Source organism: Rattus rattus, chromosome 13 (assembly GCF_011064425.1).
Source record: "Rattus rattus isolate New Zealand chromosome 13, Rrattus_CSIRO_v1, whole genome shotgun sequence".
Lineage (NCBI taxonomy): Eukaryota > Metazoa > Chordata > Mammalia > Rodentia > Muridae > Rattus > Rattus rattus.
In genome coordinates this window covers 25,558,973-25,583,439 of record NC_046166.1, presented here as the reverse complement: position 1 = coordinate 25,583,439, position 24,467 = coordinate 25,558,973, and positions in this window count along the sequence as shown.

The window sequence follows — 24,467 nt, the reverse complement described above, 5'->3', positions numbered from 1 at the left end:
GTTTTCCAAACAAATGGTCCCAAGGAAAAAGATGAAGTAGGCATTCTAATACTCAATAAGAATAGACTTTCAACCAAAACTTATCAAAAGACATAGGAGGGTACATTTTATACTCATCAAGGGAAAAACAGACCAAGATGAATTCTTAATTTTGAACATCTATGCCCCAAATGCAAGGGCACCCAGATTCATACAAGAAACTTTACTAAAGCTCAAAACAAACATTGAACCTCACTCAATTATAGTGGGGGATTCAATACCCCACTCTTACTAATAATGTACAAGTCCCTGAAAAAGAAACTAAACAGGGACACAGTGGAAACTAATAGAGATTGTGAACTAAATGGATTCAACAGATATCTTCAGGAAAGTTCATCCTAAAATGAAAGAATACACCTTTCCACAACACCTCATAGTACCTTCTCAGAACTTGACCATATAACCAGACATAAAACAAGCCTCAACAGATACAAGAAGGTCGAATATAATACCACTATGGTATAAGGCTGTACTTCAATAATAAGACAGCAGAAACCCACATATCATCAGACTGAGCATGAGAACCACAATGGAGGAGTTAGAGAAAGGACTGAAGGATCTGAAAGGGTTCGCAATCCCACAGGAAGAACAAAAATATCAACCAACTAGATCCCCCAGAGCTCCCAGTGACTAAACCAACAGCCAAACAGTGCACATGGGGGACCCATGGGTCAAGCCGCATATGTAGCAGACGATGGCATTGTCTGGCATCAATAGGAAGAGAAGTCCTTGGTCCTGTGAAGGAACTTTTCCTCAGTGCAGGGGGAATGCAAAGTGTTGAGGAGGGAGAAAGTGGGTGAGAGGGGGAGTATCCTCATAAAAGCATAGGAAAGGGGGATGAGAAAGGTGGGAAATGGAAAAGGGGATGACATTTGAAATGTAAATACATAAACAATCCAATAAAGAAAAAGAAATAAGGAAAAAGCCCACATACTCATGGAGACCAGGCAAATCTTTACTCGATGATAGCTTTGTCAGAGAAGAAAAAGAGAAAAAAATTAAAGCTTTCCAGAATTTAATGAAAATCAAGGCACAGCATATCTATGTAGGACACAATGAAAGCAGTACTATGTGGAAAATTATAGCAAGAAGTGCCTTCATAATAAAATTGAAGAGATCCTACTCTAGCAACTTGACAGCACATCTGAACATTCTAGAAGAAACAGAAGCAAACAAACTCAAGAGGAGTTGATGGAAGGAAATAATCAAATTCAGGGCTAAAACAACCAATTATAAACAAATGTAATAACAAAAATATTTAATAAAACTAAACTGTTCTTTGAAAAAATCAACAATATACAAAAAACTTAGTCAAACTAACTAAAGGGCACAGAGAGAATATGCAAATTAACAAAATCAGAAATGAAAAGGAAGACATAACTGAGGAAATTCAAAAAATTATCTGATCTTACTGCAAAAACCATTATTCAGCAAACCTGGAAAATTGAGATAAAATGGATGACTTTTGAGATAGACACAATGTACCAAAGTTATATCAGGATCACTTGAATTATCTAAACAGTTTGATGATCCAAAAGAGATAAAAGCAGTCATTAAAAGTCTCCCAACTTGGGTTGGGGATTTAGCTCAGTGGTTAGAGCGCTTGCCTAGGAAGCACAAGGCCCTGGGTTCGGTCCCTAGCTAAAAAAAAGAACCAAAAAAAAAAAAAAAAAAAAAAAAAAAAAAAGCTGAGGATGGATTTATTGCAGAATTCTGCCAAACCTTCAAAAAAAGACCTATGGCCAATACTCCACAAATTATTCAACACAATGGAAGCAGAAGGAATACTACCTAATTTGTTCTAAACCACACAAAGACTGAACAAAGAAAGTGAACTCCAGACCAAATTTCTTTAAGAACATAAATGCGAAAAGAATCAAGAAAATTCTTGTGCTGAATTAAAGAATACCGAAAGGCTTATATATATATATATGAAAAATACATGATTATCTTATTAGACTCTGAAAAAAGCTTAGACAAAATAGAACTTCCTTCATGTTAAATGTCTTGGAGAGATCATGAACTCAAAACATATACCTAAACATAATGAAAGAAATATACAGAAAACCAATAGCCAACATCAAATTAATTGAAGAAAAGCTTGAAGTTGCCCACTGTCTCCCTATTTATTCAATATAGTCCTTGAAGTTCTACCTAGAGCAACTAAACAACAAAAATATGCTAAAGGAATTCATATTGGGATGGAAGAAATCAAGAAATCACTATTTGCAGATGGTATGATACTGTACATAAGTGACCCCCAAAATTCTACCAAAGAACTCCCACGGGTGATCAGAACTTTAGCAAAGTTCCTAGATATAAAATTAAAGAAATTAATAGCCTTTCTCTACACAAAGAATAAATGGGCTTAGAAAGAAATTAAGGAAACAGCATCCTTCACAATAATCACAAATAATAAAACATATCTTGCTCTGACTCTACCCAAGCAGGCAAAAAAATCTATATGACAAGAACCCAAGTTCCTGAAGAAAAAAATCAAAGGAAACTTCAGAAGGTGGAAAGATCTCCCATGCTCATGAATCTGTTAGGATTAACAGTAAAAATATGGCTGCCTTATTTAAAGCATTCTACAAATTCAATGCAATCTCCATCAAAATTCCAACTCTTTTTTCACAGAGATAGGAAAAGTAGTTCTCAACTTCATATGGAATAGTAGAAAACCCAGGATAGCAAAAAGATAAAAGAACTTCTGTGGGAATCACCATCCCTGACCTCAAGCTGTACTACAGAGCAATACTAATAAAACCTAATAGTATTGGTACAGAGATAGATAGGTCAATCAATGGAATCAAATTCAGGACCCAGAAAGAAACACATGCAAATATGGACAATTGATCTTTGACAAAGAATCCAAAACCATAGCGTGAACAAAAGAAAACATCTTCAAAAAATGGTGTTGGTCTAACTGGTGGTCGGCATGTAGAAGACTATAAATACATCTATATTTATATCCTTGTGCAAAGTTCAAATCCAAGTGGATCAAGGACCTCCATATAAAGTTAGATACATTGAATTGAATAGAAGAGAAAGTGGGGAAAAGACTCAAAACACATTCGCACTGAGGAAATTTTCCTTAACATCAATGTCTCAGGCTCTAACATCAACAATTGACAAATGGGTCACATGAAACTGAAAAGCTTCTGTAAGGCAAAGGGCACTGTTAATAGGACAAATCAGCAACCAACAGATTGGGAAAAGACCTTTACGAACTCTACATCCAATAGAGGGCTAACATCCAAAATATACAAAGAAGCCAAGAATTTAGACTCCACAAAACCAAATAACCCAATTTAAAAATGGGCTACAGAACTAAACAGAGAATTCCCAACAGAGGAATTTCAAATGGCTGAAAAGCACCTAAATAAATGTTCAATATCCTTAGTCATCAGGAAAATACAAACAAAATGGCCCTAAGATTCCACCTTATACCAATTAGAATGGCTAAGATCAAAAACTCAGGAGACAACAAATGCTAGAGAGGATGTGGAGAAAGAGTAACACTCCTCCATTATTGGTGGGATTGTAAACTGGTACAAAGACTCTGGAAATCATTCTGGGGTTCCTCAGAAAATTAGAAATATTTCTACTTAAAACCCAGGTACACCACTCCAGGGCATATACCCAAAAGATGCTCCACAATATCACAAGGATATTCACAGCAGCCTTATTTGTAATAGCTAGAAGCTGGAAACAACCCAGATGTCCCTCTACCTAAGAATGGACAAAATTGTGGAATGTTTACACAATAGAACACTACTCAGCTTTTAAAAAGGAGAACACCATGAACATTGCTGGCAAATGGAACTAGAAAATATCTTCTTTAGGGAAGTAACTCAGACCCAAATGACATGCATTGTATGTATTCACTAATATTAGCCAAACTACCAGAATACCCATGGTACAACATGCATATCATATAAAGATTAAAAAGAGGAAAGGCCCACTTAGAAGGGGGGACAAAATAATCACAGGAATCATAGGAGGGAGAGACCTTGGTGCGAGAGGTGAAGGGGAGGCAATCAAGGGGAACAGGATCAGATATGGTGGGAAACAGGAGAGAATCCCATAGCATCAGGGAATTGAATAGAATTATACAGCAGGATGGAATGGGTGATGGTAGGAAAGCAACCACGAGAAAGTCCCAGACACCAGGGATGTGAGAGGCTCCCAGGAATCAATGGAGATGACATTAGCTTAAATGTCCAACAGTGTGTAGATGGAACATGAAAAGGCCACCTCCTCCAAGTAGATAAAAATGACCCACAGTTGAGAGATAGGGCCACCTACCCATCTCAACAATTTTGACCCAGAATTATTCTTGTTTAAAGGAAATTCAAATAGTAAAAATGGAGCACAGACTAAAGGAAAGGCCATCCAGAGACTGCTCTAACTTGGAATGCATCCCATGAACAGACACTAAACCCTCACACTACTGCTGAAGCTGAGATGTGCTTACAGACACGAGCTGAACATGGCTGTCCTCTTAGAGGCTCTACCAGAACCTGACTGAGATAGATGGAAATTGCTGTGCTTTATTGAAAGATGCCCAGATATGCTTCATAAAGCGAGGTATGGGGAGGTGGGAGGTGTGTCTTGGCGGATCCATGCAGAGACATCTCTCCCACCTGAGGTTCCAGCCATATGACACTCAGTATGTGTAGAAGATCAGTTATGTAGGGCATGGGAAGGGGACTTGAGAAGGGAGTAGAGACAGAGAGAGAGAGAGAGAGAGAGAGAGAGAGAGAGAGAGAGAGAGAGAGAGAGAGAGAGAGAGAGGAAGAAAGAAAGAAAAAAGAAAGAAAGAAAGAAAAAAGAAAGAAAGAAAGAAAGAAAGGAAGGGAGGGAGGGAGAGGGAAGAGGGAAAGAGAAGAAAGGAAGGAAGGAAGGAAGGAAGGAAGAGAGAAAGAAAGAGAGAAAGAAACAAGGGAGAGAGAGGGGCAAGGAGAGACAGACAGAGAGACAGAGAGAGGGTGAGAGGTGAGGTGAGAAGAGGAGAGGCAAGGAGAGGAGAGGCTGGCCAGGAACAAAATAAGAGAAGGAAGAGGAAGTGGAAAGAGGGAAAGAAGGGTAAGGGAAGAAAGAGAGCCAGAGAGAGAGAAGGGGCATAGAGAGCTATGAAGGTTCAAACAGTCCCTTTTATAGCAAGCCAGGCCCACCTGGCTGTTGCCAGTTAACTAATTATTGAGAAGAGCCTAGAATGAATGTGAACAGATACTTACAGCCAACCATTGGACTAAGCCTGGGGAACCCTATAGAAGAGTTAGGGGAAGGACTGAAGGAGATGAAGGGGATTGCAACCCCATAGGAACAGAAACACTATCAACTAACAAGACCCCTCAGAACTCCAAAGCACAGACCAACCAAAGGGGTCTGTGGTCCCCTACTATATATGAAGCAGAGAACTGCCTTGTCAGACCTTAGTGGAAGGGAATGTACTTGGTCTTGTGGAGGCTTCATGGATCAGAAAGGGGGGATACTATAGGGGTCAGGTGGGAATGGGTGTGTAAGGGAGCACCCTTTTATAGTAGAAGGCGTGAGTGATAGATTTAGTGGCCCGTGGAGGGGGAGACCAGGAAAGGGGATGACTTTTGAAATGTAAATAAATGAAATAATTAATAAAGAAACTAAAGTAATAAGACCATGTGCATTTCCTTTATTAAATATAATGTCATATTGGAATTCTAGGAAAATACCTTTCAGCTGTAGATCTTCTGTAAGTAATGAAGATATAAATGCATTTATAAACCACTAGAGTAAATAGAGAAGTAGGTGTTTGGGTGGCTAAATGATTTCTGAATTTTGTGAATTAGCTTTAGTAGATATGGATGAGGTGGAGTGGTTAGTTACATAGTAGGGTGATATACTGGAAAGCATGATAGGCAGAATGTATCTTTATTTCCACATACCAGAATCATTTCGGAGAATCCCTTGTTGACTGTAAACCTTGAATTGTCTTCCTTCTCCTGATGTTAACTGCTTATCTTTTATAACATTCTTCCTAGGCTATTTTAGGAATGGCCATGAAGTAGCACTGTCAGTGAAGAAGGTAAAGGACTTTGACTAGCTTAAAAGTCCTTGCTGACTGCCACTTTTCCAACCAGGATCAACACATCTCCATAGATAGAAAAGACTTAGAGGCAACACTCAAATGCTAGTTAGGTTTTTTTCTCTGTGTAACTGTAGTGAAAGCCTTATTAACATTTGCCACATTCACCAGTGCTGAATCATTCGTTCAAAATGCCATTTTCTTATCTACCCTTTCTTTGTATCTTAGGCATCAAAAAATTCTCAGTGACTAGTACGTATTATTTATATTCTACAATATTGTGATGGAAATCATATGTGATGGTAAGAAATAATGTGTTTTATGTAATAGACAATATTTTTCAAATCAAACTAAGTGAATAGAATATATTTCTAATCTTCTGGCTCATTACATATTTTCTATTTTCCATTCTTTAACTTCATTCCTTTTCTGTCTTTAATGTAGAGACATCCTTGACCTGAAAAAAAAAAGAAGAAGAAAATTCTGCAAATGCTACACGGCTTCCTTACTTTCCACAATGATATGTATACCCATGTGTGTTAGCATCTTATAACTCCCTTCACAGAGACTTGCCTTGTGTTGGACATGAATACAGTGAAACTTTTTAAGTATGCACTGCATTTATTTCCCATCTCCCTTATCCACTAGATTTGTTTACAGAAAATATCCATACCTTTCTCTTCCGAGTAAAAGCAATTGTTTAGTTTCACCTAATATTAAGAAAGTATTTGACATTAAGTAGAGATTTGATATTCCAGATAATAATTTTTGTTGAAATTTTCCTTCTTTCTTTCTTCCTTCCTTCCTTCCTTCCTTTCTTTCTTTCTTTCTTTCTTTCTTTCTTTCTTTCTTTCTTTCTTTCTTTTTTTTCGTAATTGACATTAGTTGTGCATCATTGGTTTACCGGTTGTCAAATTATTTTTTTTTTTTTTTTTTTTCCCGGAGCTGGGGACCGAACCCAGGGCCTTGCGGTTGCTAGGCAAGCGCTCTACCACTGAGCCAAATCCCCAACCCCGTCAAATTATTTTGGGAAAGAGAGAATTTTATGTAAAGAGACTTCAGTGTAGAATTATGTTTGCTTGCCTACTTCTTTCTGCATATAAGGACAAATCAGTTCGAATCAGGGTCTGACGATGTTTCTTGTTTGTTGTGCCCTCACAGGAGTACTGTTGAATACTTGCTATTTTCAAAAAGAAAGCTGCCAGTCTATCTTTATTTGTAGGTCTCCTTGGGAAATGGACATTTCTTTGTGGATGAAAGGCTCCAAATACAAACAACCAAGACAGTTGCTATCTGAACTGCACATCGTGTCTTCCCTCCAGGCTGTTATCTCTAATATTTATTACAACTACATGCAGGCTCCCAGTTGATATTGCAACATTATTGCCTGAAAATGATAGAAATCTCAGCCTTGTTTCTCTTTCCTTTTTATTTGTGTGTGTATATCAGCTGGGGAATTGAAGATTAAAGAAAAAAAAAGCAGTGTGTTAACTAAATGGCCTTCCCAGGAAAGCAGTGAAATTGTAAGTAGGTTGAATGTGAGACTTTATTTCTATTGGCTTTTATTCCTTTTTTTGTAAAGATCATATTTATTTTTAAATTTTTCTATATGAGTGTTTTATCTAGGAGTGTGTGTGTGAGTGTGTGTGTGTGTGTGTGTGTGTGTGTGTGTGTGTGTGTGTACTCTGTGTGTCTCAGAACCTTCCATAAACCAGAAGAGGGAACAACAGAAACCCTGGTAATGGAGTTACGGGCGTTTGCAAGCTTCATAGAGGTACTAGAAACCAAACCCTGGTCTTTGTCAATATCAGTGAGGGCTGAATCAACTCTAGAGACCTTGGGTTTTATTCTTTAAGCATTTATTTCTAACTGCTTTACTTATTCTTTGTTCACAGGTTTCTCTACATATACATTTTCAAGTAAATATGTTTTCACATGTTAAAATTCAACTTCCATGGACGAAACCTCTACCCAAACATGATACATGGACTGACCCATGGCTCCAACTGCATATGTAGCAGAGGATGGCCTTCTTGGGCACCAGTGGTAGGGGAAGCCCTTGGTCCTGCCAAGGTTGAACCCTTAGCACATGGGAATGTCAGGAGTGGGTTGGTAAGGGGGATGCATGGGGGGAACACACTTATGGGGAGGGGATGGGGGTTTATGAAAAGATTAAAAAATTAAAATGATATTTTAATTGCTAAAAAACAAATAAAACAAACAAAAAAAACAAAACAAGTCAACTTCATTGAGGGATAACTATATTTAACATGTAAACACCATGATATGGTATAAAATGGGTACATTTTATATTTGAACTAAATGTATATGACTGTTTAAACATGAGATAATTAACCTAAGTTTCCTTTTAAATTCAAATGTCTTGTGTCCTCATTCTTTTCCAGACAACTGTGGAATGGCTTTTAAACATTAAATTTGACTTTCTTAGTTCAGGTTTCTCATGGAATCACACTGTGTGTTATTGGTGGCTAGTAGAGTAAATGCATTGACTTAATGGGTGTGACCTTCATTCGTCATTGATACTTGATTTATTTTACTTATTCTATGTGAAGACCATTATTCTAACAAAAATGCTGTACCTCCTCTTGTTGAAGACATTAAAGTTATTCACAGTGTTTTTTTACATTAAAACATTAATAAAAATGCTTGTATGAAACATATTTACATTTATCTTGGGTAAATACCCTGAGGTGGGAATTGGAGGTTATTTACAAGGTATAAAAGTAACTATACAAGAACAAAATAAAAAGCTGATAAAAGTTATACCTAAACAATAACACCTCAAAAAAAAAAAAAGAATTCTTGAACTCCATCTCAAGAAAAGAAGAAAGTTGGAAACACCAATAAATATCTTATTTATAAATATGCTATGATGATATAGGAAATGAAATAACAAGGCACTAGCAGAAGAACAGGAACACGGACCAATAGAACAACTGCACTAACAATATCAACGTCAGTAACAACAACAACACACACACAATAATGTCTTCATGAGTATCTTTAGTAGCATGTTTAATAAAAATAGTGATATAGGTATTTTTCTTCATACCTAAATTATGAAGAGACTTTAAGTCTTTTGTAATAGTTAAAAATATAGCTGCAGTTCTGGTCATCTGTACCGTTTCAGTTAGCATTTGGCTTTTGAACCAAATGATATTTTAAAAAACTCTCCAAATTTGTGAATACTTTTCTCCTTAAGAGGCGATAACTAGATTTCTTAATTGAAACCAGAATGAATATTAGTGAATACTTGTGCACAGTGAAATGAAGTGGACATGGTTGAGTTTACACTAAGAATAACCTTAGAAACTGAAAACAATTAACAACTTCAGAGAAAGAGAGATTAGACTTCTCTAGAGTTGAGCTCCATGGTTACTATCCAAGACCAAAGTGGTCATCCCTAGAAACTTATAAATGCAGGAAACACTGAATATATTCAGCCTATTGTATATCTATTATATCATCTATCTATCTATCTATCTATCTATCTATCTATCTATCTATCTATCTATCTATCTATCTGTCTGTCTGTCTGTCTGTCTGTCTGTCTATCTATCTGTCTGTCTATCTATCTGTCATCTATCTATCATGAATCTATATATCATCTACCTTTCTAACAATCATTTATCTCTCTCATTATATATGTACCTATAGTCACTTAAATGATTTTGTAGCAACAGTAGTTAACAATGGGTAAAGCAGAGTAGGGAGTGAATTTGAGATCAAGTAGTGGAGGTAGGGTTTATGAGAGGGGTATAAATTAGGACTGGGACATTATATAACTATAATTTGTATCAAATAAAATGTATGGTCTTAAATATCTCTAACATGTCTCTTGAAATAGTTACTCATTTTTAATTTTTATCACCACGTAACTACTACATATACCTTAAAACCATCATGTTCCCAGAAAATGGTAACAGGCAAGCATAGGTTGATTGTATTTTAAAATCTGAATCACTATTCAGACAAGGAACACAAAGAATGACTAATTCCCACAGCAAAATAAAGTTAAAATGAAGATTAAAATTGGAATGTACTCATCAATGTTTGAAGAGGAAATATAGCCTTCTTACAGCAACAGAAGTCATTATATTATCTGTTCCAGATTTTTATTGCTAAGAAAACATCAACAAAACTTTGATATTCTAGTATTAAATTTGCAGCAACACAAGAGTGATTTTTTTTCTTAAACTGCCCATCTTAAGAGAATCTATTGTTCTGCTATATGCCAACTCTTGCTAATAGAAATACTTAGTCATCTTGGTGGTTCCAGCACAAACATACCTGCAACTAAATCAAAAGGCTTACTACAAGTACATGAAAATCTTAGCCAAATTGCAACAAGTTCCTAAGGAATCCTTATACCAACTTTTAATACATAGACACATAATAGATGTTAAATTTTTTATTTCTGTAACCACCAAAGAAATTACTTGTGATGTCATAATTAAAACCCCAAATCCTTGTTCAATTCTCATTGAATGTATCAAAAAAAAAAAAAGACATTTCCTAGAAAATAAAATGCATACTTAACCAGGAGTGTGATGGGGATGGAATGTGACTTGACTTCAATTTTATCTGCAAGTAAAGGCATTAGCCATGGCATCTTTATTGTGTAGTAGAATGTTCTATAATGCTGAATTGTTTTATGTCAACTTGACACAGATATAGTCGTCAGAGAGGAGGGAAACTCAATTGAGAAAACATCTCTATAAGATAATTCTGCAGACAAGACTTTAAGGCATTTAATTAGTGGGAGGGCCCAGTCCATTGTGTGTGAGGCTGTCCTTGGGCTGGAGGTCCTGTGTTCTATAAAATGTAGACCATTAAAGCCATCATGAACAAGCCAGTAAGCAACACCTCTTCATAGCCTTTATATGAGCTCCTGCCTTCTGCTGTACTACATACAGTTCCTGTCCTGACTCCCTTCAATGATAGACTGTGATGTAGAAGGGCAAGCCAATTAAACCCTTTCCTCAATAATTTCATTTTGATAATGGCGTTCCATTCTAGCAGTAGTAAAGCTAACTAGTACAACTACAGAGGATAATTCTAAGCACCCTCATTCTCTGTCTTTTGTGCCCCTTGAGAGAGTGCAATGACCACAAGATCAGTCTCCTTGTTAGCTCTCTTAGTGGGGTACCTGCAGTTTTCTTCCCATTCTGAAGGGAGTGGTTAAAGATTCACCAAATGCCTTGATAATAAAGCCAAATAAAACGTGCAGTTATGCTTTCAATTATATCTTGTCTGAGGATTTGTACAAATTCTGCCTTCTTAACAGTTCTGAGCTGCAACTTGCACACCATGGCCTCAGCTGGTTTTCTATGGCCTCTGACAAACAATGCCAGATGCTCCAGGGCAGAAATGACAATAAATATGGATTTTATATAAGCGAGCTTTCATTTCCTGTTGATTTTGGCTTCTTTTTCTAACTCAATGCCTTAGCTTTCTCAATTTGCTTAGAAATGTAACCAATAACCTAGATAAGCCAATTCTAAGCAGAAAAACATTCATATCTATTAAGAGAAAAAATTAGTAATCATTTCAATAGTCTCCTTGTTCCAGTACATTGAACTTTACCCCTGTGCTCACAGCCGCTTCCCCATATAAGTCCTACTTTCATCTGTTTTATAAGCTGAGTGAGGCATCCATGGCACCATCTGCTATATTTCTTGTATGATAGATGCTGCCTTCATTATAGGTTATTGCCCATCTCCGGGGGCTGATATATCCCTACCTTTAAGCCACATTCTAACAAAATAAAAATGGCTCCCATTTCCTCCTGTCACTGCATAAGCTGTATTGTAAAGATCGCCTCAATTATTGTATCATTTGTGGGATCTTAAGCAGAATTGATTTTGTTTTTGTGTCTTGGGAATGAAAGTTGGCTCAGAAAAAGCTTCTGTAAGCACTCTGTTGCTGTAGCTCCTGATACCTGGATACCTGTAATGGTATGACTAAACATGATGATAATAACATTATTTAGTATTTATTTTGGATATTTGAACAGGAAAAACCTCTTTGTTGATATAGCATGCCATCTGTTTACTATAGGAGAAAGGCATTATTTAGAGCTCATTATCACAAAATTAAAACAACAGGGTAGTTCTTCAATTACCTTTAAGACATTGTTGTCAACTGTTTCTATTTTGCTAGCCAAGGACAGCAATTCTTATGGTCATATAGAATAAATGTTGTCATTCAGTTTTATACAATGATAGACAAGGATAGACACATTTGTATGTGAGAATTTTCCAGTTCTTCTTTGTATTGATTTTAAGAAGGTTTTTTTTTTTTTTTTTAACATTTTAGAAGCCCAGTGACAAGTCCTGAATACATTTGGAATTTGTTAGCATCCTCATAGGGCTTCATAGAAAAAAAAATCTCAGTTCTCCATTTTGCTCTCATTGTTTGTACATCTCTTGATTATCCCAGAATTGAGTGTAGGAATTATGCTTTTATTAACTCAAATTTAAATATCATATTTATTAGTAGACTTATAAAAAACAACAATGCAATGATCATAGGACAAAATGTATTCAAAAGATCCAGGTTCCACTTTTCCTACCCCAAGATCAATTGTGATAATGGACTGTGACCTAATTTCATAAATCTTCATTCATAATGGCTCTACAACATCTTTTCTTTTCTCGTTATTTCCCCTCATTTATTTTTGTTTATTTGTTTATTTATTTGTTTACTTTAGAGCCTCATCACACTCCCCTTCCTCCAAGTCCTCCCATCACACCCTCTCACCGATTCCCCTATTCCTATTTCCTTAAAGAAGGGGAGGTCCCCAATGGGTACCAACCCACCCTGGCATATCAAATCTCAACAAAAGTAAGTACATCCTCCACCACTGAAGGCAAACCAACAGCCCAACTAAGGGAAGGAGCTCCAAAGGCAGGCAACAGAGCCAGGGACAAACCTCACATTAATCGTTAGGCACCCGCATGAAGACCAAGCTGCACATCTGCTACACACATCTAGGAGGCCTAAGTTCAGCCCATGCAGGCTTTCTGGTTTGGGGTCAGTACACTGTTTATAGGACCTGATTTTACTTTCTATTGTAAGAATTTCTTATATAAAAAGGTGTTAAATGTTGTTATTGGTATTGGTATTTTTATAGTTTCTTTTTTTCCCCATCTTTATTAACTTGAGTATTTCTTATTTACATTTTGATTGTTATTCCCCTTCCCGATTTCTGGGCCAACAACCCCCTAGCTCCTCCCCCTCCCCTATGTATAGGTGTTCCCCTCCCCATCCTCCCCCCATTACCACCCTACCCCCAACAATCCCGTTCACTGGGGATTCAGTCTTGGCAGGACCAAGGTCTTTATAGTTTCTTAGCCTCATTCAAAAGTAATCAAAACACTAATGTGGATTTTTGATTGATTTTCCATTCTTTATACCTGTTTTTCTTTTTTTCTTTTTCTTTATTCTTTTTTGGAAGTAGTAGTAGTAGTTTTTAGATGTGAGAGATACAAGCTCTGACTTAATTTATATTCTCCTAATTTTTGATTCTCATTTAATACATTTTTGACTAATTTTTGAATATTTTATTTAATTGTCATGTTTTATACTCTGTCCTTCAAATGTTATTTTGTGTTTTCAACATTTTAAGTGTCTGGTCTTGTTTACAAATCTACCTTTACTGAAACTATTAGTAATCTATTCTTGTCTGCTCAATTTTCTCTAATAAAAGAATGCCTTTCTAATTTATACTAAACTAAATCTGCATGTTCTAATTCAGTTCTGCATTTTGTCTCTGGATTGATGAAGATGTTCATGCAGCCACCATCAACCAGTGATAAACAGTGTTGCATTCATAATGTGGGATTTGCAACTGAGCTTTTGTAAAATCCTTTTGTTTTAAAATAAAAATATATACCAAGAGGAAATGAATTTTGCAGGAATAACTTTAAAGCTGCAGTATTCTCAGTTTAAACTTCAGTTGCATGAGATTGAGAACTTGATAATGTATTTAAAATAATTTGGTATTTATTTTTAAAATGTATTACTATTTTTAAAGTATGTCTACCTGTATGAGTCTGCATGTCCACATACGTACATGAGTGAAATTGCTGCAGTGATCAGAGCATAGTCTTCTCCTGAAACTCAAACAGGTTCCTGATGTCATGCATCTCGAGACACTGAGTTCTTTGGAGTAAACCATGTTAAATATTGACTCTTCTCTCCAGCCTCATTATCTAATGTTTTACTCTTTACATAATATTTATTCTTCCCCTGTCACAAATGGTATGTTCTTTTCTTAATAGTTTTTCAATTTTCACTTTCCAATCTATCAAGTTAGTGTATGGAGGTAATATCACATTTAAAAAAAATTATTAAACAATTTCCCATGAACTTTCTAATTACACATATGGTGCATGTATATATGAATGCACATTAATAATTTGGGAAACTTAACAACTCAATGATAATCAAACCTTCAAGCTAATAAAATGAATTAAGACTTTAATGAATTAAATTAAAAGAATTCATGATGAAATCTAAGACTTCCAGTAATTTGGTCAACAAATATTTTATTTTATTTTATTTACTTTTGTGGATATCAGTCACTGCAGTAATGGGATGCAAGGGCAGAACGGTAATATGACCGAGCCTGGATCAGAAGCCAAGTCTCACTTGGAATATGTCATCTTAAATAAAGCAGAGCCCAATCAAGCTGTGCAGTTATGATTTCCGCCATCCTAAAACTTCTTCCTTTTAATCTATTCTGGAGCAAAACCCTCTAATGACTAAATTAGTAACGTTAGTCCTCCTCTTTTGTCATCCTTGAGATTAGTAGCTTTCAGTTTGACATATCTCAGTCAGAACATCTGCAGAAGGATATTAAAAGAGAACATACTTGGAAGCTCACACGTCTTGTGAAAGTCTCAAGAAGTTGACTAAGCGAACAACTGTGGTTCTGCAACCACTCAGTCCATGCTTAGCCCGGTCATGCGATGTCTTCGGCTTAGTAGCTGCTGTGTACACAGAATTTTCACATATCTCTCCAAATTCTAGTCCTTTTCCAAATTATGTATGTATAGGGTGGGGATACAGCAGGCTGGAGAGTCTTTCCTCTCTCTCTCTCTCTCTCTCTCTCTCTCTCTCTCTCTCTCTCTCTTTTTTCTCTCTCTCCTTTTTTGGTTTCTTTCTTTCTTTCTTAGATATATTTCTCCACTTACATTTCAAATGTTATTCCCCTTCCCGGTTTCCTGTCCATAAGCCCTCATCCCCTCCCCTCCCACATACGGGTATTCCCTCCATCCATCCCCCTTACTGCCTTCTCCCATATTCCCCTGCACTTGCACTGGGGGTCCAATCTTGGCAGAACCAAAGGCTTCCCCTTCCACTGGTGCCCCAACAAGGCTATTCTCTGCTACATATGCAGTTGGAACCCTGGGTCAGTCCATGTATAGTTTTTTGGTAGTGGTTAATCCCTGGAAGCTCTGGTTGGTTGGCATTGTTGTTTTTATGGGGTTGTCAGCTCCTTCAACTCTTTCAGTCCCTCCTCTAATTCCCCCAAAGGGGGTCCTGTTCTCAGTTCAGTGGTTTGACCTCTGTATTGGACATGCTCTGGATGTGTCTCTCAGGAGAGATCTATATCTGGTCCCTTTCAGTATGCATTTTCTAGCTTCATCAATCTTATCTAGTTTTGGTGGCTGTATATATATGGGCCACATGTGGGGCAGGCTCAAATGGCTGTTTCTTCAGTCACTCTAAACTTTGTCATATCTCTTAATCCAGAGATAATCATCAACATTTTCATTCTAATCTTTTTATCCAGTCAATTAACAAGCATTCCACAGATTCAAACAATATAGAAAGATTCCACATATTGATGAGGAGCATAATCAACAGTCTGTGTACAGGTATTAATTACCACAGTTGTACATAAATATTAGAAATATTTAAAATTAATTAAGATATGCAAAATGTGTACAATATCATGTAATCATGAAAATAGAAAAATTGTCTACTGAAATTTAATATATATTTCTATATTTAAGATATCAATATCATAAACACATAGGCATACTTGTCCAATTTTTTAAAAATTTAGCAGCCTGAAATCAATACATATGATTGTGTCATATTATATTTAATGCAGTTAGCTATTATAACAATTTTCAGAATAAAGAAACTTAACATTTATGATATTGAAGCTTATTCTTCCAGCTGATCTAAGTATGCTACAATATTTGATGTAAATTTGATGATAATTATTATGTTATACTGATCAGGGAACTCTGTCTTTGTTATGTTACTACTCTAATTGTATTTTAATAGCAAAATATTTCTTATGTAATAAGAATATTTTCCTCTATGCCCATTTATTTGTGTAAAACTTCTGTAGATTAATACCACAAATTTGTAAGTGTCACTGCTTTTATAGCTCTGATTCTTCTATTTCCATGGACTTTGAGAAAGTATAGTGAAAGTGGATAATTCAAGTTGAAAATTATTAAAATGATAGTCAATATGTCTCTTCCAACAAGAGCAGCAACAACAACAATAATCATAATAAATCTGGATTGGATAAAGTGCTGGAGATCTGAATTTGAATTCTCAGAACACAACAGTTGTAAAATATATGTCCCTAACCTGTCTGTTTATAAGTCTAACAAATCTATGGAAAGATCAGTGGAAGACACAAGAAAGTTTCCAAAAGCTCACAGACATGCTTGTTAGTGTACTTAGCAAACCATGACAAGGACACACTACTGCAATTAAAGGTAGAGTGTGAAACATAACATCTACGTTTGTCCTCTGATATACACACTCAGGCCTACCATTGAACAAAACCCCTTACCACATCACATAAACAGACAAAATAAAAATAACAACACAGAATCCATGCATGGATGGGCAGAAGATCATTCTGGCTCAGGAATAAAGTTGTTTACATGTCTGCATCTGCTGGCAAGCCACTAGTTCTGTGTTAAAATGCATTTCCCCAGTGTCTTCCATGTCACCCTCTCACTGTTCCTCATCATGCTTCCTCAAGTTTTGCTGTAACTAAACCTGACTCTCTATTGTACATTTATTCAGTATTTTCCATTTTAGATATCATTTTACTATTTATATATTTTCTTGAACCACTATGAACCTTACAGTTCTTTGACACTTAATGTATTGAAAACAGTTTTCATATTAATTGTGATTTCTTATTTAATCATTCCATCATTTTGACCATATATTTTATCAATCTATACAAGTGTATATAGTTATTATAAGCTATTTCTTTTTCAGTCAGACATCATGTGTATATGTGCAAATATTCATGTACATAAACACAGAATATAGATGTAGTTATATAAATACAACATAAATATGAATTAAAAATTAACAGCAATTGGTGTAGAAAACATTATTAACTATAAGCCCATCTAAGGAACAGAAATTTTGAAAGGATGCAATTTGAAAATTCTAAATAGTAAATAGAATATAAATTGCAAAGTGTAATAGAAGACATATGTAATGACAAGTAATATCCTTGTATAATGTGTCACCAAGGTAAGAGGTTAAGTTTCGTCACAACTGTCTCCATTACTGAGTGGTAGTAGGCAAGTACATTTGCCTAGTTGAATATAATTTTGAAGCTTGATCTGAAGCACTCATATAAGGGAAGATAATGTCTTTCCCTAGAGTAATTAGCACATTAAAAATTAAGCATGAAGGGGTTGGGGATTTAGCTCAGTGGTAGAGCACTTGCCTAGGAAGCACAAGGCCCTGGGTTTGGTCCCGAGCTCCGGAAAAAAAAAATTAAGCATGAAATAGAACTCTAAGCAAATATCAACAAAATCTAGGGAATTGTTTATAGAAATGATATTGAAAATATTTATGAACTGTTAAAGCAAGAGATTAATAAGGTAGACCAGATGTCTGAATTATTGAATACTATCTCAATAATGATAGCATTAAGTATTGTGTGCTGAATATTGGAAAAAAAACCTCTGAAACATGAGAAAGATTCTTCTAACTCTAAGATAACTAATCTAAGAATGATATGTAATAAATACCCAGGTATTTGGAAATTCACAAGTATATCTGTCCTTTTGAACAGCATGATTCAATAAAAAGGTTGATACTTAGAGATGACCTATAATTGAATAGGAATTTAAAAATTGAATTAGAATTGAGGACAAGGAGAACATCTCAAGGTACAGCTCTATTTTATAGTATGTTGATTCCATGCATGCATATTTATTTCCAGTAGAAACATACACATATACATGAATGTACACACATACACACACACATACACACACACAGGGGAGAGAGAAATATATATATGTATATATATATATATATATATATTTAGAGAGAGAGAGAGAGAGAGAGATGCACATAGGTGCACAAAGGGTATTTGCTTTGCAATTAAAAATAATGAAGTAGTTTTTGCCAGATACACTGACCATCAAGCCTTTTTTCCTTTCCTCTGAGCCAGAAGTCTCACTCTGTTTCCTGTTTTCACCAAGATAACCTATTTATATTCACATTGCTTGTCAGACCTTTCACAACATCTCCGAATTTCCAGGGAATCAGTACTCAGATTCCTTCCCCAGCTATGCCATCTTTGGTAATGATTCCATCTAGCTTCTAACTAATCAATAACAACTAATCATGTAGATGCTTTTGCTGAACACCAGGTCAACATATCAGCGATCTACTCTTTATATCCACTTAAATAATTTAATGAGAGTTGACTAGGCAAATAACCCACAAGCTTAACATATTCTGACATGAACTTCTGTGATTTGATCACCAACTGTGTTATATTTCAGTTTTCTAAGCACAGTGAAATATAGCAGCATTCAAAGTACAACCCAGGCTGTATTTACAAGGCTCTGTTTTGCTTTCAATCTCAGTATTTCCTACATCAAAATCTCTCCAGATTTCTTTACTTCTTACCTCCTCCACTGCATAATCCATGACAATCTGTCATTCCATGCTACAGAGATATCTTGTAGCATGAACATATCTTGTCTCCTCCTTTAAGCCACTGACCCCTTTCATCTTCATCTGAGCAGCTAGAGTGTTCTACATAATTATAAACCATTCTTTCTTAAAACTTTACAATAATTAAGACAGTGTATGCCTTCAAATAATCCATAAAGGACATGGATCTTGTTTGCAACAATTCTCCAAGCACATTAGTTCCTGACTAATTTACATTATTCCTGCTGCTGATGACACTCCAAACATTAGTCATTTGCCAAAAAGGCAAGCTCTTCTGTTCTTCATTAAGTCATGAGGGCTCTCCAAATAGTCTGTGATCTCATTGTTTGGTCATTCTTAAGTCATTATTGTAGCTTATTACTCAAATGTAATAGGCTTTTTCCTGGATATCCAGTCGTTACCATGACAGCATTTATTTGCTTTTCAGATGTGTTTTTTTCATAAGAATTGAACTAAAAACATCTTAATAATTGATCAATTCAATGATTTTTGTTCTCCAGTAAACACAAATTAAGAGAAGGATCTACATTTATTTCTGTGATTGCATTTGCAGAGTATAAAAATTAGTTTGACCATACTATGTATTCAATGGTATTTAAGAAGTATATATTAAGTTGACAAATGATCAACTGAATGAACAAGACATTATAGAAGAAAGTTAAAATGATTCAAGGAAGAATGTGCAATTGGCATCTGTGAATGAGAACTTGACTTTGTTGTCATCCAAGAAGCCAGATTATGGACAGTAATAATGAATGTGCTTATTTTTTGTTTGTTTATAAATTAATGCTTAGATTAATGAGATGATAAAATTAATTTCCACTAATGTGATTATTAATTACCTTAAAGTCCTTAAGTATAGAATATGTTTGAATTTCTATGAGAAACTTTAGTGAAGGAAATAATTTATTTCTACAATAATTTGAATTAAAAAGCATTGGATTTTAATTTTAAACATCTTAAAGATTATTAGATTAGTATTTGATTTTATTTAACTAGATTTTGGTCAATAGTATATATATTTTTTTTCACAAAAATATCAGAAGGCCAAATGGCTACATCAATCTGAATAATTAGATGTTCAAACCTAAAAAATTATTTAGAAATTAATTTCCAGTTTCTAGTTTGAGTTCAAATGTAAAACTGCTTGAGATGATCATGCAGGGTAAAGGCAAAGTGTTTCACATTTGGAGCCATTCCAATAACTGTCAAACCAGCAAGACAATAAAGCTAAATACCCCTACCAAGGAGGCCAGCTGCTGCAGTTCTCATGCCTCAATTGGAATCTGCTAAATGGCATATTCCCCTCATCTTTTCTCAGTAAGAGCCAGCGTAAAAGCAAGAGAATTGAAATACCAATACCATGAGCTCAAGCATAAATTTTTATTGTCTCTTGCTCTTTTAGGAGAAAAGCCTCCATAACATTACAGTCTAGAGAAATGAAAGTTAAATAGAGGAAGACGCTAATTTTTCCTACACTAGAACAATCATTTAGAAGTCACAGTATTAGTTTTAGTAATGCTATAACCCATAGTATTTAGAATCTAGTTATTGGTACAACTCATTATTTATCTGGCATCAATGTTTCTTGCTTTACATAGTGTTTTATTTCTCCACAATTTTATATGCAAGTAATACTCAAAATCAACTTCTACACATAGTATGTCTCCCCTACAATTGGCACTTTGCAGTAAGCACAGCAAGTTTCTTTATTTCTTTTCTTTCTTTTCCCTTTTCTTTAACTTTGATTTTGCATTGTATGTGGATTTGTACAAGTATCCCAGCCTTAGGAGGCTATTCCTGAAGCAAAGCATGAGAGAAAAGAAAAACAAAATTCACAGCGGATGAACTTTTCCTTCAAAAGTTACAGCACTGTTCAATGATGTATATGAAATAACACTGAGACAGGACAAAAATCTACACAAAAAGCAACATTCCATTCTAGTGTCTATCTGATTCAATTGATAGTGATAGAATAATAAAACTTCAACTAAAGGGACTTTCTGTACATTAAACCATAGAGTTTAAATTTTCTATTTGTTAAATAATATCTTGTCTACTGATCAAAATATAAGCTTACAAGACACTGTCAATCCTTCTAGCCAAAGAATTTCTTTCAAGAGCATAAGGTACATGATTTCAAAAGGGTAGAATCATTTGATAACCCTCCATTGGATTTTGCTACATAGCAGAGCAGCCCATGTGTAGTAGTGGTATTCCTGTTGATGCAATGGTAGGAGATTATTGGAGAATCTGACTGTCTTTATTTTCTGATCAGAGGTAATCACTTAACAGGGAGGTTGGGATTTGAGTATAGACAAACAAGATATTATCATTCATGAGAGTAGGAAAAGTGAATGAAGTAGTGACTTGCACTAACGTTATTAGAATGCAGTAATTGTTTATGTGAAAGAAAAAATAGTTCAGTACGCAGGGTGAGAAAGTCAGCTGGTCTATTTTACTGCAATCATATTTGGCTGCACAGCTTTAAACAAGATTGAAGATTAACTTTTATTAAGTTTTTTATTTATCTTACATCCTGTTTGCAACTTCCCCTCCCACCTCTCCTCTGAGTCTCTCCCTCCCATCTCTTCTCATCCCCCCCATCTACTCCTCCTCCCCTTCTCCAGAGACTCTTCCCATATTTGAACCCAGCTTGGCATATAAAGTTTCAGTAAGAATATGCACATCTTTTTCTAGTGAGGCAGCCCAGTTTAGGGGAAGGAGTCCAAAGGCAGGCAATGTAGTGAGAGAGAGCCTCTGATCCCACTTTAGCAGACCTATATGAAGAACAAGCTGTACAACTGTTACACATGCATAGAACACCTAGATCTGTCCCACGCCTTCTCTCTGGTTAGTACTTCAGTCTCTATGAGTCCTTGGTTGATTCTGTAAGTTTTCTTATACTCTTGACCCCTGTGGCTCCTCCAATCCTTCTTCCCAATCTTCAACAGGATTTCTCAAGCTCGATTTAATGTTTAGCTCTGGATCTCAGCATGAGTTTCCAACACTGTCTAGGTGAAGCCTTTCTGATGACAGTTATGTTATCTTGTCTGCAAATAAAACAAAATATCATTAATAGTGTCAGTGGTAGGCACTTTTACATGGAATGGGTCTCAAGCTAGACCAGCCAATGGTTTGTATTTTCTGTTTTGTTTTCTGCTGTTGTTGTTTTTAATGTTATAGGATTGTTTAAACTCTCTTGAGATTTTTGGTTTTCCATGTGAAGTTGGGCATTATTCTTTCAAGTTCTGAAAATTATTGCTTTGGAATTTTGATGGGAATTATGATGAATTTGTAGATTGCTTTTGGAAGGATGGCCAATATTACTATGCTAATGTTACGGTTCCATTAGCATGGGAGATATTTCCATCTTCTGAAATCTTCATTTTTTAAATTAAAGATATGAAGGTGTTTCACTTGCTTGTTTAGAGTCACAACAAGGTATTTTACACTACTTTTATATGTTGTTTCCCTCATTCTTTTCATCCCAGTTACCATTTGTATATAGGAAGGCTATTGAATTTTGTGTGTTAACTTTGTATCCAGGCACTTTACTGAAGGTTTTTATCACCTTTAGGAGTTCTCTGTTAAAATTTTTGGCACCACTTATGTATAGTATCATATTATCTGTGAATAGTGATACTTTGGCTTCTCCTTTCTAGTTTACATTATCTCCTTTAGTTGTCTTATTGCTAGGGCAATAATAATAATTTTATTATTATAACAATAATAAGCTAAAAGTTAAAATACTATATTAAATAGATACAGAGATAGCGGGCAACCTTTCCTTGTCCCTGATATGAGTAGAATTCTTGAAGCGTCTGTCCATTTAATTTAATGTTAGCTATTAGCTTGCTGTATGTTGCTTTTATTATGTTTTGCTATGTGCCTTGTATCCCTGATCTCTCCAAGACTCTTACCATGAAGAGGTATTTGTAGACATAACATTTGTGCATAGCATGTAAAGTTTACCCTTGAGTTAGTCAAGTGCTTATTTCTCTGCCCCCATATCTTGTTTCAAATGGACATAGCATTGCAATGCTTATACAAAGAATCTTCTGTCTCAAGTTTGTGCAAAGAGTCCTTACCACTTATTCTTTGCCTTCTTAATAATGTTACCCATCCAATGACTGGGCAGAATAGGGAATAGGGTGGGATGTCCAGCAGCAGAGAAAAAAGAGGAGAGAGGGAGGGGAAGAAGCAGATCATCAGCAAGATGGAGGAAGTGGTGCAATGAAGGATTACAAAGATATAGATCAATAATAATATGCAAAGACCATGGATGTGGCTGGATTAGCATAAAGGCTAAATGTAGACCATTTAACTGATCAGTTATTGAGGTACAATTTTGAATAAATCTTATATCTTCTGTAGTTATGTGGACTAGAATAAGGAAAAGAAACACAGCCGCTAGATTAAGTCACTGTTACTTTTATATTAAGAATAATTCATTTACACATGTTAAATTTCTTATCAAACAATGAGATGGTTGTGTGCTTTGTTTTAACATGTTTACTTATATGATGATTACATTGATGGATTTCAGTATGTTGACCTATCTTTGTATCCCTGGTATGAAGCCTATTTGATCACGGTGAATGATGCTTTGGGTATGTTCTTGGATTCAGTTTGCAAGTATTTTATTGAGTACTTTTTGCATCAATTTTTATAATAGAGACTGGTGTGCAATTCTCTCTCTCTCTCTCTCTCTCTCTCTCTCTCTCTCTCTCTCTCTCTCTCTCTCTCTCTCTCTCTCTTCCCAGTTGAGTTCTTGGTTGAGTGTTTGTGTGATTTCACTATCTGGGTGACTATGACCTCATAGAATGAACTTGGCACTGTTCCCTCTGCTTTTATTTTGTGGAATAGTTTGAGGAATATTAGTCTTAACTCTTCTTTGAAATTTTTGTAAAATTGTATGCTTAAACACTGGCCCTGGACCTCTTTTTTTGGGGGGGGGGGAGCATTTGAATGACAGTTTCTATTTCCTAGGAGTTATCAGTATGTTTGAATTGTTTGTCTGATCTTGACTTAACGTTGGAAAGTGGCAAGTATCAAGAATCAAGAAAATCACCCATTTTGTTTATATTTTCCAATTTTGTCTGTAGAGATCTTTGAAATACAACCTAATGGTTCTTTGGTTTTCCTTAGTGCTATTGTTATGTTTACCTATTCCTTTATAATTTTGTGAATTTGGATACTGTCTCTATGCCTTTTAGTTAGTTTGCATGAGGGTTTATCTATCTTGTTAATTTTCTGAACGAATCAACTCTTTGTTTCATTGATTCTTTGTAGTGTTCTCTTTTTTCCTATCTTATTGATTTTAGCCTAGTGTTTCATTATTCCCTGACTTATATTCCCC